Consider the following 15,805-nt stretch of genomic DNA (forward strand, 5'->3'; position numbering starts at 1 on the left):
TGCTCTTCATGCAGCTGCGTGGGAGGGTCTCTGGGCAGGAGCCTTCCCAGGCTTGAGTATTTTGAGGCAATTCAGGCCTCGCAATGTTGTTTCACTGCACATTTTAGAACAAGATGAGTCTTTGCCCCAGCCACTCATCACTGTGGCCATGCTGGGATTTCCTTGCAAGCTGTGATGGGGCAGAGACGAAGAGAGACAGGACAGCCACACGTTACAGTCCAGGATTAGGACAAACGTCTCCAGCCCTTACATAGTGTTTTCACTTGTGCCACATAAGCAGTACCAACCTAAAAACGTCAAACTTCTCTCTTCCCTTCCCTAAGCTGTTGGGAGAGGGGTCCCAGAGCAGCCCGGCAGCAGAGCCCCCGTCACGGCACCAACGCCAGGTGCACACCTTGGTGCCCAATCCCAAGCACAGGAACATGGGAGACCTTCATTTCCACAGTAATGGTTGCACAGACTCTATATTTATAGCCTCCCACAAATGTCCTGAAGAGGAAAAGATAACATAAAAGCACCAACCAGAAAAGCTAACAGAGAAGAGCAGCTCTGCGTCCATGTGGTTCCACTTGTTGTTCAGATGCCTTTTATTTTTGGTGCCTGTCCTAGCAGTTTCCAAGAAATCTTCCCCTATCCTGGTTCTATGGGGAGGTATAGCATTACACTCCAACCCTTCAGGCACGAACATCTGAGGACAGAGTCAGGCCATGAGGTCAAGCCTGTATTTAGAATATGAGACGTGAGTGGGCCAGGTCACTGGAGCAGGCTGCACTTTCCTGAAAAACTAAAAGATACTCCAAGGGTCCCTGGGACTACCAGGAATTACCAGTACAGTCCTGCAGGTTTGCACCACGCAGAAGAGCTGGACAGGGAGAGGTATCGCCTTGCTGCCACCAGGCACACCTCACCGCTTCCCTGAGCAAGCCAGTGCCTCTCGGGAGGGCTCAGCAGGGCATGGGCAAAACTACCCAGTGCTAAAATCAGGTCAAATCTTGAGTCTCTGCTGTTTCACCTGTTTAGATTTTTAGTGGAAAAACCTACATTTTATTATACTGGTAAAAGTATGTCAGATAACATTATCATTTTACTTCTGCATGGTTAAAGCACCGGTACCTTTTGCTATTTCAAACTTTTCCTTACATTAAAATTTGTATAGCTTATCCATTTTTCCTTGTCAATAAGGTCCAAGTAAGACAGAGGCAGACATTAGCATGACATACCAGGAGCAAATTTACTCGGGAGCATTCCTGTGGGTAAAGCTTCACCCAAGTGCCTCCATATTTTTTTTTTTAATAAATATGTCTTGAAGACATTTAATGTGTGGGAAAAAACCCACCTCTTAGCCTCTTAGGTTCCACTGGTACTGTTTATTTCTCACAAGAAGCCATAATCCTTTCCAGTGGTAACTAGTTGGGATGTCACAAGTAAAGGATTATACCTTCAGGTGAGGCAGAGCTTCTTACGGGCTTACTGCTTAGATATTAGAGATCCTGTTCTCATGCAGAAGTTTTACATGCACATATGGATGTGTGCGTTATTTAAGACGGAGCAGCAAGACTGCAGATGGATGGATCTTCTAGCTCAGGAAAGCAGAAACACTGATTATTGCTCTTCCCGTGTAGCCATCCAATGCAGAGGTGTGGAAAATGAGGTATGGGGCAGTATTTGATCCTTCAGATATACTTTTAAAACACACTGTTCAGCAGGGAGCAAAAGTCATTATCAAGATGTGTTTCTTACAGTCAAGTGACCAACACTGGATTTGGGTTCATGGGTACAGGCTGCAGTTGTCAACCCCGCAGTCAGGTTATTCCATTTGGATATTTCTGACCTTGTGCTAAATTTTCAAGAAGAAAGTGCACTTATATTTTTAACGTGCATCCTGCTGACACACCCCCTTTCCCGTGGGACAAGCGGTGTTTTAGGAGGGAAGAGCAAGGAAGAAGATACGTAATTCCTCTCGGTTGGATAAACTCATTGATTTCATGTGCGCAAGATTAAAAAAAAAAGAAAAAGGAAGTCATCATTCTATGGTGTTTATTACTTCAGTGTGTGGTAAAATATAATTTCTAAAAATAATACCAACCTACCATGGGAAGCCGCATAATTTTTAACAGGGTAATTGGTAAATCAGACCTCTATATAACGTTTCTCTTCATAGAAAATTACAGCTTTGGAGAAGAACACATTAATGCAGAGAAAGTCAAAGTTAGCACTGAAGAGCTGACAGCCCTGGCTGGAGACAGAAGTTGCTTTTCACCGATAACAGAAAGTTTTACTAGCACTAAACTGATTTGGACCATATGACAATCAAAGTAACAACATTTATGGAGCTTAATCTGCTCTAGGACCCACAGCGGTGCAATGAAGACTGCCCTTTCACTGCGCTTATCATCAAAACGTGTAATATATTTAAAAAACACAAACTTGGAGAAAGTCTCCAACTGTCATGTGTTTTCCATCATTTTCCCCCCCAGAGGAGGATCTGCTGCTCTGACACCAGATGAAGCCATTCCTGGGACCTGTTTTCTAGCATTGCCTGGGCTGAAAGCCCGCTGCGACAGCAAGCGCACGGAGCAGCCAGTCTGCAACCACTTCTGACAGCCTCGGTCATGGCTCCCGTCTTCCATTTCCTCTTCTCCAAAAGGGATGCCAGGCAGATGCTTAAGAAGCTTTGAAAAAACTCTTGTCAGGAATTTCAAAGAAGTAGTGTATGAGAGTGTGTGTGTGTGTGTGTGTCCCCTCTCCAGCTGCCTGACAGTATGACACTGGCTTTCGTCTTTGTTTCCAAGCTGCAAAATAACATAAAAACAAAAACCTAAGTAATGTATTAATGACTTGCTTAATTTCAATTTTCCCATGTATTCCGGTACTTTTGCAGCCCCAGAGATGTTCCAGTGTGCAACTATAAGTAAAGGAGGGGGGGATGGCCCACCAGGCAGTCTCCAACTGTGGGAAAGGAGAGAGGAGCTGGTGTGAGTTCACCAACAGCAAATAACACTCTGCTGTATCACACCTACACCTTGCAAAAAATAAAAAGGGAGACGTTGCTGTTCAGGGATAATTAAGTGGTCTCTGAAATTTCCCTGAGTGCCTGAGAGCGTGCTAATATGCAAACAAGCATTTCCAGGAACACCTGAAAAGATGGGTACATGCTGCCTTGGATTCCCAAGGAAACTCCTGTTCCTTTGAGGCATTGGATGCTGCACAGTGCCAGAAGAGCTGGATTTGTACTGCTCCTGCTGAAATCAGCATGGTCATCCTGAAGGCCAGGCCTGCTTTTTAGAAACTGTTTTCTTAAGAAAGCAAGTCCCAAGAAAGTCAATCGGAAATAGTTTCTGTTTTGCTTCATTGCTTGGCTGAAATCTGGTTAATATTTAAAAAAATCATTCCTGAATCACTCAAAAATTAATGTTGCTATTCAGGTCTTCATAAACCAGCACAAACGTTGCATCTTGCCCTTGACCTGCCACTTTGTAAATTCCCCATAAATTTACAAAACTAAACTAAATTTAATTTAGTTGAGGTCTTAGCTCTGTATCCAGCAGAACACATACAAGCATGCACACACCCTTTCAGTATCTGCATTGCAAAATGCACATACCATTTTAAGTGACACAAGAAGCCACTAAGATGATTATGGCAAGCACTACAGCCATAATTTTAATTATGCTTTTATTTCTTCTGCTTGCAGATGATCACTTCTCATGGTGCTTTCCCAAGATATTACTCATTTTCTGTCACTGAGCTGCAAGAAATCATCTGCCTTCTTTCAGAAGAAATCAGCGAAGAAGGACAGACAACCTAAATACTGACTGTGGTCCTTCTACAGACAGCAATCAGGTTAAAGAAGCGGGGTCTGACATAGCCTACCATCCAGCTGTATTTTATGCCCTGCTGCCTTTATTGGTCGTGAAATGTCCGTGCAAAGCCAAAGGACCGTCCTAAAGAGTTTATTTGCTTTGCTGTGAGTTCTTTATTCTGCAGAAGACCAAATTAAGAGCAATGCTAGATAAAATACCCAGTGTTTCCCAAGACACACCACTAGCATTTTCAGCTTCAGAGTCCACAAAGGCAGCATGATGCCCTTGCTTTTTAATTAGCTTAAGCCAGAGGGGACGAAGATCTGAGCTCTTGGGTTGTACCGGAGAGACTGAGAGCTGAGGCGGAGCTGCTGCCACCTGCCATAACCCCCCTCACCATCAAGTCCCCATCAGCGTGAAAATGAATGTGTTTACTTCCCATCAGTGGGTGAAATCAGAGCCCTCGTGCAATTTCTGTCAACAATTACTTGATCACCCTATTTTTGTGCAGGTCTGATGATTGCAGTGCAGCATCTCTGTCAGGGGACAGGGGAGAGGCTGGAAGGGATCAATCTATTGCTTAAAAACTACAGCTAGGAGAAGTGCATGTTTTGCAGAGCTCTTTTATTCACGTACTAAAATTATTTCATATTAAACAAGCTAGGCTAAGAGATGTAGCAAATTAAATGCTAAGTCAAGCCTGCCTTGGCCCGCTGCTGCAACTGTTAATCTGATTTTTGAAGCCACCAGCTTGCTGGGCAGTACGAACGCAGTTTGCTGGATGCTCTCATGGCTGGTGGTGCAATGTAAGCACAAGACTTGGAATACAATCCATCAGTGTCCCCACGCCAGATCCCATAACCTACTTCCTAGGCCTGCTGCCAGTGTTGTGCTATGAGTCACGAAGAGAAACAAACACAAGGAATGTCAAATTAAATAGGACACAACGCTTTCACAGCATTTAAAAGCGGAGCAATAGTGCTGCAGCATACAAACCTCTCTGGACTCCTCTTGGACTGCTTCTCTTCTTGGTAATAAGAAACATCCCTTTAATTAGTTCCACCTAATGAAATTCATAAGCCAGGGAGTGGGAGTTTTGCTCCTGGGTAGAAACTGAAAACTTCTCTCCACTCGATCTGCCCATTTTCTGCAGCAGTCATTAGCGAATTTTATCAAATCTCTGCGCTAAACAGTAACAACCATTGTTCACCCAGAACACAAGTCCATTTATGAGCTGCAATACGACACATCTTGGAAACCCCAGAATGAGGAGAACTTAAAAAAAGAAAAAAGATTAGGACTGGCAAGAAAAAGTACTTTCAAGCTGTCAAGAACAAACAATAAACTTCTACCTGGTCTTTCTGGCTGCTGAGATCAGAGAGGTTCCTTTACCTTCCTGGGTTTGGGCAAAATAATTAACAAAATTTATTCCATCTTTCCTTACAGTTTAGGGGCATTCCATTTCGTGTCCAGCTGAAGCTCTGGGTGCGTCATGCTCCTTGCATCAGAGACAAGCAAAATAATTCTAGGAAGCCTCAAGATATGCATTTGCTCCTGTGGAAATATTGACCCACAAGGGTCTGTTTAAATCCATTTTGGTTATGTGTCTCTCAAGACAAAGCAATATCCATGGCAACAAACAATTTCACTGCATAAGAGAGAGCACATCCAGAAAGAGTGTGTAATCGCTCTGTTTATTGATGACTAAAAGCCTGAAACCGCAAAGTTTGAGCTCTCAAATGCAACACCAGTGCTCTGCAGAATACCAGGACCTTTTATCGGGACACTTTTGCAAATGTCCACCGTAGAGGACAGAGAGGAAAATCGAAGCCTTGCCTGCTGTTTGCATCTCCAAACTCTTTTGCAAAGAGACGTGGCTCGCTGAGTGGTTGTGGTTGCCCTTTGAGAAGGTAACAGAGGAGAGTGAGAAGGAGGGAGTCGATTCTCAGCTACATTTGGAGACAGCAAAGGAACAAATCATCACTAAGACAAACTGTTAAGATGATCAAGATTTCGGTATGAACTCTTTTCAGCACCTATTGGGGCCCCTCGGTGCGGTGTACTTGCATGTCTTCCTCAAAGTGGCTGCTGACTGATACGTTCATCCTGTTATTCCACGTTGGGTCCCATAATTACAGAGCCTGATTTACAGGGTTGGTTATAGCTGCTATTATGGGAAGCTACGATGCTGGATGCAGCTGCAGTGCTCATGGGGGAAGGAGGGAGGCAGATCACACTGCAGCTCTCGCATGAACGCTGGCTACACTGGGCAATGTTAACAGAGGGGAAGGAGGAGGAAGCCACAGCCCCCCTAGGGTCTTCCCAAGACTCCTTCCCACTTATAAAGCCATCTTTGATTTGGGCTGCAAGGAGTCATTTTCTAGTTTAGCACTCAGGGGTGAGTTTTTCAGAGCTTTCAGTGACAGCTCAAACCAGCCCTGCTCTCAGAACCTGCTAGAGGAAGGTACTGGTGCAGAGTATGTCTCACTATGGTCCCACTGGAGCTAAAGGACTGCTTTGCAAATTCAGTGCATTTTAACCCAGGATTGTCTTACTCTGATCTGAATCCCCTTCCCCTCCAAACCTGCTACCTGCCTGCTAGCATTTGCTCTGCTCTCCAATCTCTGTGCTCCAGTCCCAACTCCGCTGAGACAAAAAGCTCCCCACAGCATTGTTCAAGGCCTCCAGGAAAATTTCCTATGCTGTTGGGATCCTTCCCCGTGCAAACCAGACCCAGCACTCACTGTTAGCCTTAAAGATCTGTTGAGGGTGAGTATGGAGTTGCCAAACAGACATTGCTGCAGAGGGAGCACAAGAGACACCCAAAGCTAAATTTTTCAAGCAGAGTTTTGGTGCCATGACCTGTCTAAATACTACACAGCCACTTACAAATTCTATGATTGATTACAAATTATGCCAATACCATCCCTCTGGACCTTCTTGCCTACAGTGGTGCTGACAGAGCACCCGTCAGCTTTGTTTCTGAGAACCCATAAATGCAAGAGCTGTAAGGTTGTCACTCTTGCAGGTGAAAGAAGGAACCCTTGTTTTGAAAACCAGAGTGCCTTTGTTAGGAATTTGAGGTCAAGGTACTCAAAGGGGTATACACTATCCCCTGAAGAGGTATCCAGGGAGAGCACACCTCCCATAGAAAACACAAAGTGTGAGATGTTTGCTTTGTCAGGGAGAAAGACCAGGCTAATGGTTTCTTTCAGAGTTCTGGCTTCTTATACTGGGGCTTCCTGTCCCAAAGAGGAACAGGTGCTACTTCCAGAGGCCAAAGCTTATCCATTGAGGAGAGAAAATTGTTTGAAGATTAATACTGAATTCAGCATCTCTAGTTGAGATCAGGAGTTGATTTTAGGGATTAGACTCACCTGAATGAAAAAAACAGAGGCACCGCCTCCCCCACCTGTGCACTTGCAAGTGCCCACAACTTCCACTCCTGTATCTACCTCGCCCCGCCACCACCCGCATGAGACACCCCACCTCTGTTACTGCAGGGGTTTCCACTTCAGCTGCGATAGAGGGTGGCCCCTGGCTCTGCAGCAGCTGTGATATATTACCCATCCAGGTACTGACCAGGCTCCACGCACCAGCTTATCTGCCAAGGTTTACTCCCATGACCCTTTGTCCCCATAAGCCTGCTGAATTTATGCTCCTTCTCTGATGCATTGATACTTGAAGCTGAAGGCAATGATGAAGTTTTTCCTGGTGGTGCAGTTAAACCATTAAAAAAAAAAAAAAAGCCCATGAGCAAAACTGTCTCATTTTACCAAGATCAGGTGGGATGCAACCTTACTCCTTCATTTGGAACACAGCAAATATCAGTCAATGAAAATGGCTCTAGGTATAGCATTTTTAATACAAATTTGAAAGAGCTATAAGAAAACACCAGTGCTGTCTCAGGGGATTGCTGGCCTGAATTTAAAGAGACCTTCACATGATTGGAGCTCAACTACACGGGTCAGAGTGAAAATCTGTAATTCAGTGATTCTCAGAAAAGACACAATGTCAAGCTAGGTTGTTGTTATCATTAAGCCTTTTGATGCCTACTGCTAGAGTTATGGATTTAGATGCATATTTAAATACTGTCATTGGCTGCTGGTATAAACAGCATCTTCTTGAGTCCAGAAACCGATGGCTGGTTGCCCATCTGTCTCTTGGGTCTTTTCTCCCAAGAAATTGTGGGTATTTATAAGTTATCACCCTCTCATTTACTTGCCCTTAATAGGGCAATGCATTCCCAAAGCCATCTATCAGAGACTGAACTATCTCCTTCTCCTCCCTCCCCTCCTCTCCCACATCATGCCCCATAATGCCTCCCTTAGTGGTGGCCAAGATCCTGATGAAGCAGACCAAATTTCAGGCTATTCAGCAATCCCAGCTCTCAGAGGAGCATGAGATGCAGGCTGAAGAATCCTTTTTTATCATTACTCCCTGGAGCCATTAACAGCCAAGAAGTGGTTTTGCTGGGTCTCAGCTCCTCTCTAGCTACGTCCCCATCACCCATGACCCTAAGCAGAAATCCCAGGCTTATAAAATTAAACAGGCCATTCCCACGAGCCACCCTGGGACTTTATGCTTGGATGGTATCAAGGGAAAGAGCAGAGGCATGTCTGCTCCTGGAGTAGTGCAGAATAAGGAGTGTACAAATGCAGGCTCCGAGATTCCCTGGCCCCTGTTTTCTCATAGCTGCAAGTCAAACCGGATACGGATGTAGCACAGTAACCTATTGAACCAGATCTCATTAGCTAACTACAGAGAAGTCTAGCAGACCATTAAAAATTAAGCTAAATATAGGCACACATCAAAAAAACAGTAGTTCTAAAGCACTGAGCCTAATTCATCAGGGAGCAGAAAATCGTAACACGTGGGATGTTCTTCAGACGATGCAACTGTGGCTCTAGTGAGACAGAAAGCTTTAACTAGATCTCCCCAGAAGCACAGGGAGGAATGCTGTGCCTCTGCTCTGCTGCCAAAAAACCCAGCCTCCTGCACGCCTGGTTATTTTCCATGCTCAGGCATGCGCAAGCTCACACAGCAACACAGGGATGTGCTACCCTTTCCAGCCTCCTGCAGCTTGCTCCTGCTTTCAAGGCATGCTTGGTAGCCCAGAGGACAGAGCAGGTCATATTTCCCTTGAGGCAAGGAGTGTTGGTGGCAGTCGATCATAAGCAGACTGGCAGCCTGAGACAGCTTCTAAACAGCCGATAACCCTCACTGGGAAAAGCTCCTGGTTCAACCCTGTGAAGTCACTGCTGTTGCTCCTGTGTTCAGCTCACACCTGGGCAGTAAGGACACCTGACTAACAGTGCTGGGTGTCAAGGGCAAAGAAAACATCTTTTAATTTAGAGACAGTGGTTGCACAGTGGTCTGAGTCTAAGGCTTGGTGGCAAGAACTACGGGACTCCCCACCTACAGCTTTCAGGTTTTACCAGGCTCTCATGGAGGTGGAATGAATGAAGTAGGCTGAGGAGGGACCCTATCAGATAAAAAACAGGACCTTCACAGTGGTCCCATGAGGTTAAAGGGACCAGCTGAGTCCTGGGGTCATCAAGCCCTGCATTGCAGCTGGTTGAGGGAGGGGATTGTCCCGCTCTGCTCTGCGCTGGTGCGGCCTCACTCCAAGTGCTGTGTGCAGTTGTGGGCACCACAGTATATTAAGGTTACAAAGCTACTAGAGAGTGTCCAGAGAAGGGCCACGAAGTTGGTGAAGGGTCTAGAGGGGAAACCGTATGAGGAGCGGCTGAAGTAACTTGGTTTGTTCAGCCTGGAGGAGACGGAGGGCAGACCTCATCGCGGTGTGCAGCTTCCTCACAAGGGGAGGAAGACGGGCAGGCGCTGATCTCTTCTCCCTGGTGACCAGTGACAGGACCCGAGGGAGTGGCAGGAAGATGTGCCGGGGAGGTTTAGGTTGGATATTAGGAAAAAGTTCTTCACCCAGAGGGCGGTGGAGCACTGGAACAGGCTCCCCAGGGAGGCAGTCACGGCGCCAAGCCTGATGATATCCAAAAGCACTTGGACAATGCCTTCAGAGACACGGTGTGAATTTTGCAGTTGTCCTGTGCAGGGACAGGAGTTGGACTTGATGGTCCTTGTGGGTCCCTTCCAACTTAGAGCACTCTATGATTCTAAATTAGCTTGTGCAAAGACTTTGGATCACAAGTAATCTTCTGGTTTCAACCTCCAACATTATGTGAAACACAGTTCTTTGATAAAAGCTGAATTACTCCAAGAAACTTCAAAGCCATCAAAGAACTTGTGCTTGGTGACATCTGTGTGCGGTGCTTTGAGAGAGTTTTCTCTGCTTTTCCTAGTCATCGCGCAACAGCCAATTAAAAAGCACTGCGCTCTTTGTAGCCTTCGCTGCAGTATGAGGTTTATTGTCCTATTTATCACTGTTGAACTGCCTCAGGCTGAATTATTTATAGCACTGGAGAAGATGAATTAAGTGGTAAATTCAAAGTGGGTCACAGGGATGTTGCCTTGGCCTTGCAACCCAGACGTATTAGTGGGCTGATGTCTTGGCCTCCTTGGCTTAATGGGATGGAGCACTCTCATCCGCACTTGCACCAAACCTCGAGCTGCCTGTGCCCAGCCAGCGCTCCCCTCCCCTCGGGCCACAGGAGTAGAAGGCAGGTACCAGCACTTGGTGTTATCCTCCACAGGTGACTTGCCCCCACCTTTTTCTCTGTGCACACTCTGATATTTCAATTAAGGAGATCATTGCAGCACCCTCAGCAAGAAACTCCCCTACAGAGCAGCATTTTTAGCATGTGGCGTGGAATGCCAGTATGTCGCACTGCTGGTGACCACAGGGTGAGCCAAAACGCCCCAAAAATTCAGAGAGCAGCCCACCAGCCTGAGATTATTCTTTTTTAGTATAGGAACAAAACAGCTACTTAAGCAAGGGCTTTCTAAAAGGAAAATCCTGCATATCCATCCCTAAATCCTGACTGAATCTCGTAATCCTTCACCAAGAACAGCCTGTGCTCCACACCGCATCTGACTTCAAGGATGACAATGATTCAGTTGTTTCCAAAAGAGGAGAATCACTTTTCACATTACTGCTTTTCTCATGCCATGTCTGACTGTGTAGCAGAGGCTTCAGCAAGATGCTTATGCTGGGAGTCCCCCAGATACTTTCCATGCCAGAAGGTGGGGAGTGCTCCCACAGGCGAAGGGGATGGGGTACCTGCCTGGTACGGCCCCAGCACCACCAATATGAGGATATTAATTTCATAAACATTGGAGATTCACATTATTTTACCAATATCTATGATTCAAATATAGCACCCAAGCATTATCTAAATCCACTTCAAAAATAAACATATACATAAAGCAGAACGTTGCTCCCTCCACACCACCCTTGTTCCTTGGAAAGCACCAGAAGTGTTGAGTCTGGTCTTCCTGGGGCTTTCCCAGAGGGTGTCACAGAAGCTCAGACACCAGCTATGAGCTCCTGTGTGTGGATGGAGGTCCCGGGCTAACACACATCAGGTTCTCAGAAATGCTCATCTGAAAGCGAGATGGAAAATGTGCTCCTGGCCATGAAAGCAAAGGGCAATAAAAAAGAATCTTTCTCCTGTGTTATTGGTATTTTTTCTCCATGGTGCAAGGGCAGACAAATTTCTTTATCTGTTGTGAGAAAATCTTTATCAACAGTCTCACTTAATTGCACAAAAGACAAGACAGGCACCAAAATTCAGAGTTAGCTTTAATAGCCTCCACTTTTGGAAAGCTGAAATAACATTTTGTCGCTATATGATGCAATCACCTTCCCTCCAACGTTGCCTGGTACAATACTGACATCTTGCCCTCAAAAGTCAAAATCTCTTGGCTAAGAGACCAAATGAAAATAAAGAGCGTTTAGCCTTAAGTACTGCAAGATGAAGAGTTTTAGCAACAGTGAACTTCCTGAGAAATGTGATTTAAGTAATCCCACTGCTATTTTCAAATTCAGGTTGAATTTACTTAATAGTTCCAGTGAACAAGAGAACGTGGACCAGACTCTCCAGCCTGGGCAGAGGAGGAGGGGAAAGCAGACAGCTTTAATTAGCAGGCGAGTCAGCAAAAGCACTTGCTCAGGAAGGGATTATCCCGAGGATGTGGACCCCTGTGACTCCCTGCCCAGGAATACTCCAAGCATCACACTACCTCTCTCCAGCATCCTCTAGCTTTCTTTCTCCCTGCTTTTGTAAAGGTCCAGCCTCCCAGGTGACAGATTCAGCTTCTCAGGAAAGCAGCCTGGTTCCTCCTCCACCGGGAGGGAAGCACTTTGGGACAAGCAGAGTTGTGGGGAGGAAGGAGATGAGATCAGCTGGCCCCATGTGTCCCAAGGGCCTCGATCCACGCATCTCTCTCCCAGGAGCCTGGTGATGGGGGTCACCTTCTCCCACACCAAGGAGGAGCTGCTCTGGCTTCCACGCTTCCATTAAAATGGAAACAAAAAGCCTTTGTCCCAAGTGAAAAGAAATAGTTTTACCAATCTGAAACCCATGTCTCAAAAATGTTATACTCTGGTCATACATTACAAAGAAATCTCTGAAGTTATTACAGACCAGCATACTTAGGGATTTTTCAGGCCATCTCTAGAACTGAAAAAAAATCCTGCTTCCCTAGGTCCATCTGTAAGTCAATCCACTGGGAAATCCAGTTATTTCACCCTGACTGTTTGCCAAGGAAGCAAAGTTTAAAAGGCATCCTGGTTTGGACAGAGGCCCGCTGGTCACGGGAACAGTGGGTCAGCACAGATAAATACTGATTGCAGCAATTTTCTTTCAGCCTCCCCCAAGCCAAGGTTACATTTCCACAATTCAGGCAGATCACCCATGTTTAGAAAGTAAAGCACTGGGTGGTGTCCTGGTGTCAGCTGGGATAGTTAATTTTCTTCACAGTAGCTAGTATGGGGCTACATTTTGGATTTATGCTGAGAAGAGTGTTGATAACATGGAGATGTTTTAGTTGTTGCTGGGTAGTGCTTACACCAGTCAAGGACTTTTTCAGCTTCCCATGCTCTGCCGGGTACATAAGAAGCCAGGAGGGGAGACAGCCAGGACAGCTGATCCCAGCTGGCCAAAGGGATGTCCCACACCATATGACATCATGCCCAGCATATAAAGCTTTCCTGGAGATGGCTGAACACCTGCCTGCCCGTGGGTAGGAGTGAATTAATTCCTTGTTTTGCTTTGCTTGTGTGCATGGCTTTTGCTCTACCTATTGAACTGTCTTTATCTCAACCCACAAGTTTTCTCACTTTTACTCCTCCGATTCTCTCCCCCATCCCACCAGGGGGGAGTGAGCAAGTGGCTGGGTGGTGATCAGCTGCTGTGACCGCTTAGGGGTTTCAATGTGTCGGATACTCCTCAACACAAGCTTTATTTTACTGAGCTGGTATTGCTTTTGCACAAGAGTCCGTGCCCATATAGAGTCTATACAACTGCCTTTATGTATACAATAAAAAGATGGCATGGTATAATTTTTCCAAGAAAGCTGTCTTACCAGACAAGAGCCACTGCCTGAGGGGTATATTTAGAAATTAGAGACAATTTAGGAAGTCACACAACATAAGCCAGAAGAGCAATGAAAAGTAGGGAGAGTGGGAGTTTCTTTTAGGTATTTAGCACTCCCAGACAGCATCAGTGAATACCCAGACGGACGCAACTCTTTCACCTCAGCAAGTAACAGCAAAATCCAACGCTTATGTAGCATTTTTCATTCATCTGTCTCAAATTGCATCGCAAGGAGAGCCGAAGCATTGGATTATCCATCCCTTTCTGCAAGCTGATGCACAGAGCTGAAGTCCAAGGCTGCGTAAAGGCAGACACTAGGGACAAAGACAGGCCATGGATTTCTGTCCATTGTCATGGATGCTGCATTTGGACCCTGGTGCCTTCTCTTCAGTCCCTGAAGCAGCCTGTCAGCCTTGTGTGGGCCATCTGCAGGGTTTGCCTGCTCTGTCATTTCAGTAGGGGCAGAGCTTCCAAAGCAGTTTTATATCAAGAAGCCACCTTGAGCAACACATCCACTTCAGCCTGTGGCCTCCCAGCGCTGCTGAGGCTGGCAGGCACCTCTGGACATTATCCAGCCCAGCCTCTCGGTCAGGGCTGTGTCTTTTCAAGTTTTGAATATCCCCAAGGACTGAGATGTCACAACCTCTCAGGGCAACCTGCATCAGTGTTTGACACGCCCCGCACAGTAAAAAGATTTCTTCCTATATTTAGGAGGAGTTTCCTATATTTTGGTTAGTGTCCCTTGCCTCTAGTCCTGTCCCTGGGCACCACTGAAAAAAGCCTGGCTCCACTCTCTTTGCTTCCCCCATCAAGTATGATGGATAAGATCCCCCTGAGCCTTCTCTTCTCCAGGCTCCTTCAGCCTCTCCCCGTAACAAAGATGCTACAGTCCCTTCATCATCCTATGACCTTTTGCTGGACTCACTCTAGTATGTCTCATGTACTCTCATGTACTGGGGAGCCCAGCACTGGACCCGGTGCTCCAGTTGCATCTCACTAGTGCTGAACAGAAAGAAAGGACCACCTCCCTCAACTGACTGGTGACAAGCCTTTGAGCCTGGCACTTCAGTGTACAGTCTACCTCACCATCCACTCATCTAGCCCGTACTTCACCAACGAGGATTTTACGGGAAACAGCATCGAAGGTCTTGCTAAAGCTACAATAAGCAACATCCACTGCCCTCCCCTCAGCCACCAAGCAAGTAATCTCTTTGTAGAAGACCATCCAGTTGATCAAGCATTTCTCCTTCATAAATCCATGTTGACTAAATCCTAACACCTTCTTGTCCTTAGTATGTCTGGAAATGTTTTCCAGGCTCAGCTGTTCCACCACCTTCCCCAGGATCAAGGTGAAGCTTATGAGCCTGTCTGTCCCCAGATCCTTCTGAAGTGATGTTTGCTTTTCTTCCAGTCCTCAGGAACTTTCTGCAATTGTCTTGGGCTTTTAAAGATACTCGAATGGTCTCGCAACCACATCAGTTCATAGTCTGCCAGATTGTCAGGTCTAGATAGCTTGGGGAATGCAATATTCCAGCCCAGACTTCTGCCCTTGACAGAACAGCCTGCCCAAAGGGTTTGTATTTGTTTCTCAACACTTTTGAGGATCTAAGATCCACTGGGACTGTATGATGGTTATTCCTGAATAACAACTGCACAGCATGACTTCAGTTTGTGGTTGCGAGAACAAGGGGAAGCAGAGAGACACCCAGTTGTAAGGAGCTGACGCAGAGGATAAGAGCACTGACAGCAAGGACAGCATCTTCCTTTGAAGCAGGGCTGATTGAACCACCCCATCTCCCGTGCTCTCAATGCAAGGATTGTGACATTAACACATAAAAGCAGCTGCAAAAGCCCTCACTGACCAAGTGGTCATACCAATGAGAAACACACAACACTTGTTTCCCTTACCTTTGTCTCAGAAGCAGCTGTGCTGTCGCAGAAGTGACTTTGTTCAGAGCAAAAGCTAGATTACCTATGCTGCACCACCGCAACTGAGTAAAGTCTCTTTTCTTTTCCACTCTCAACTGTTCTAGCTCAGTAGGTGAGATGGATTTAAAACAAACAAAAGCCACCAGCAAAGCGTAAGGGTACTGAATTTAAACTAGACACCCACAATTACATTTTCAGTAGCTAAGTTATAAAAGAAGAAAGATAAAAATAAAATTTCAGAAGTGTGAAGGTTGTCACTGGAATATTTTTATCTAAAGTGAGTCACAAAGCCTGGGAAGTAGGATTTTTTTTTTCCCTAAGAATTCTGAAAAAAAAACCAACCCACAAAAAACCCAAACCAACACACCACCACCACCCCACAGCAAAACAATGAGAAAGTTAAGCTACACAAAGCTTGATCAAGACACTGGTTCCCGCAGCATGTCAGAAGTAACAGGTTCATCTCAGAGACTCAGAGAGGCATCATATAAGAAAGGAGTAAACAAAACCCACCCCTCTTAACCCCGAACAGGAAAGTTGCAGGACTGGAAAAGCCTA

This window comes from Phalacrocorax carbo, chromosome 1, assembly GCF_963921805.1.
Source record: "Phalacrocorax carbo chromosome 1, bPhaCar2.1, whole genome shotgun sequence".
NCBI classification, from domain to species: Eukaryota; Metazoa; Chordata; class Aves; order Suliformes; family Phalacrocoracidae; genus Phalacrocorax; species Phalacrocorax carbo.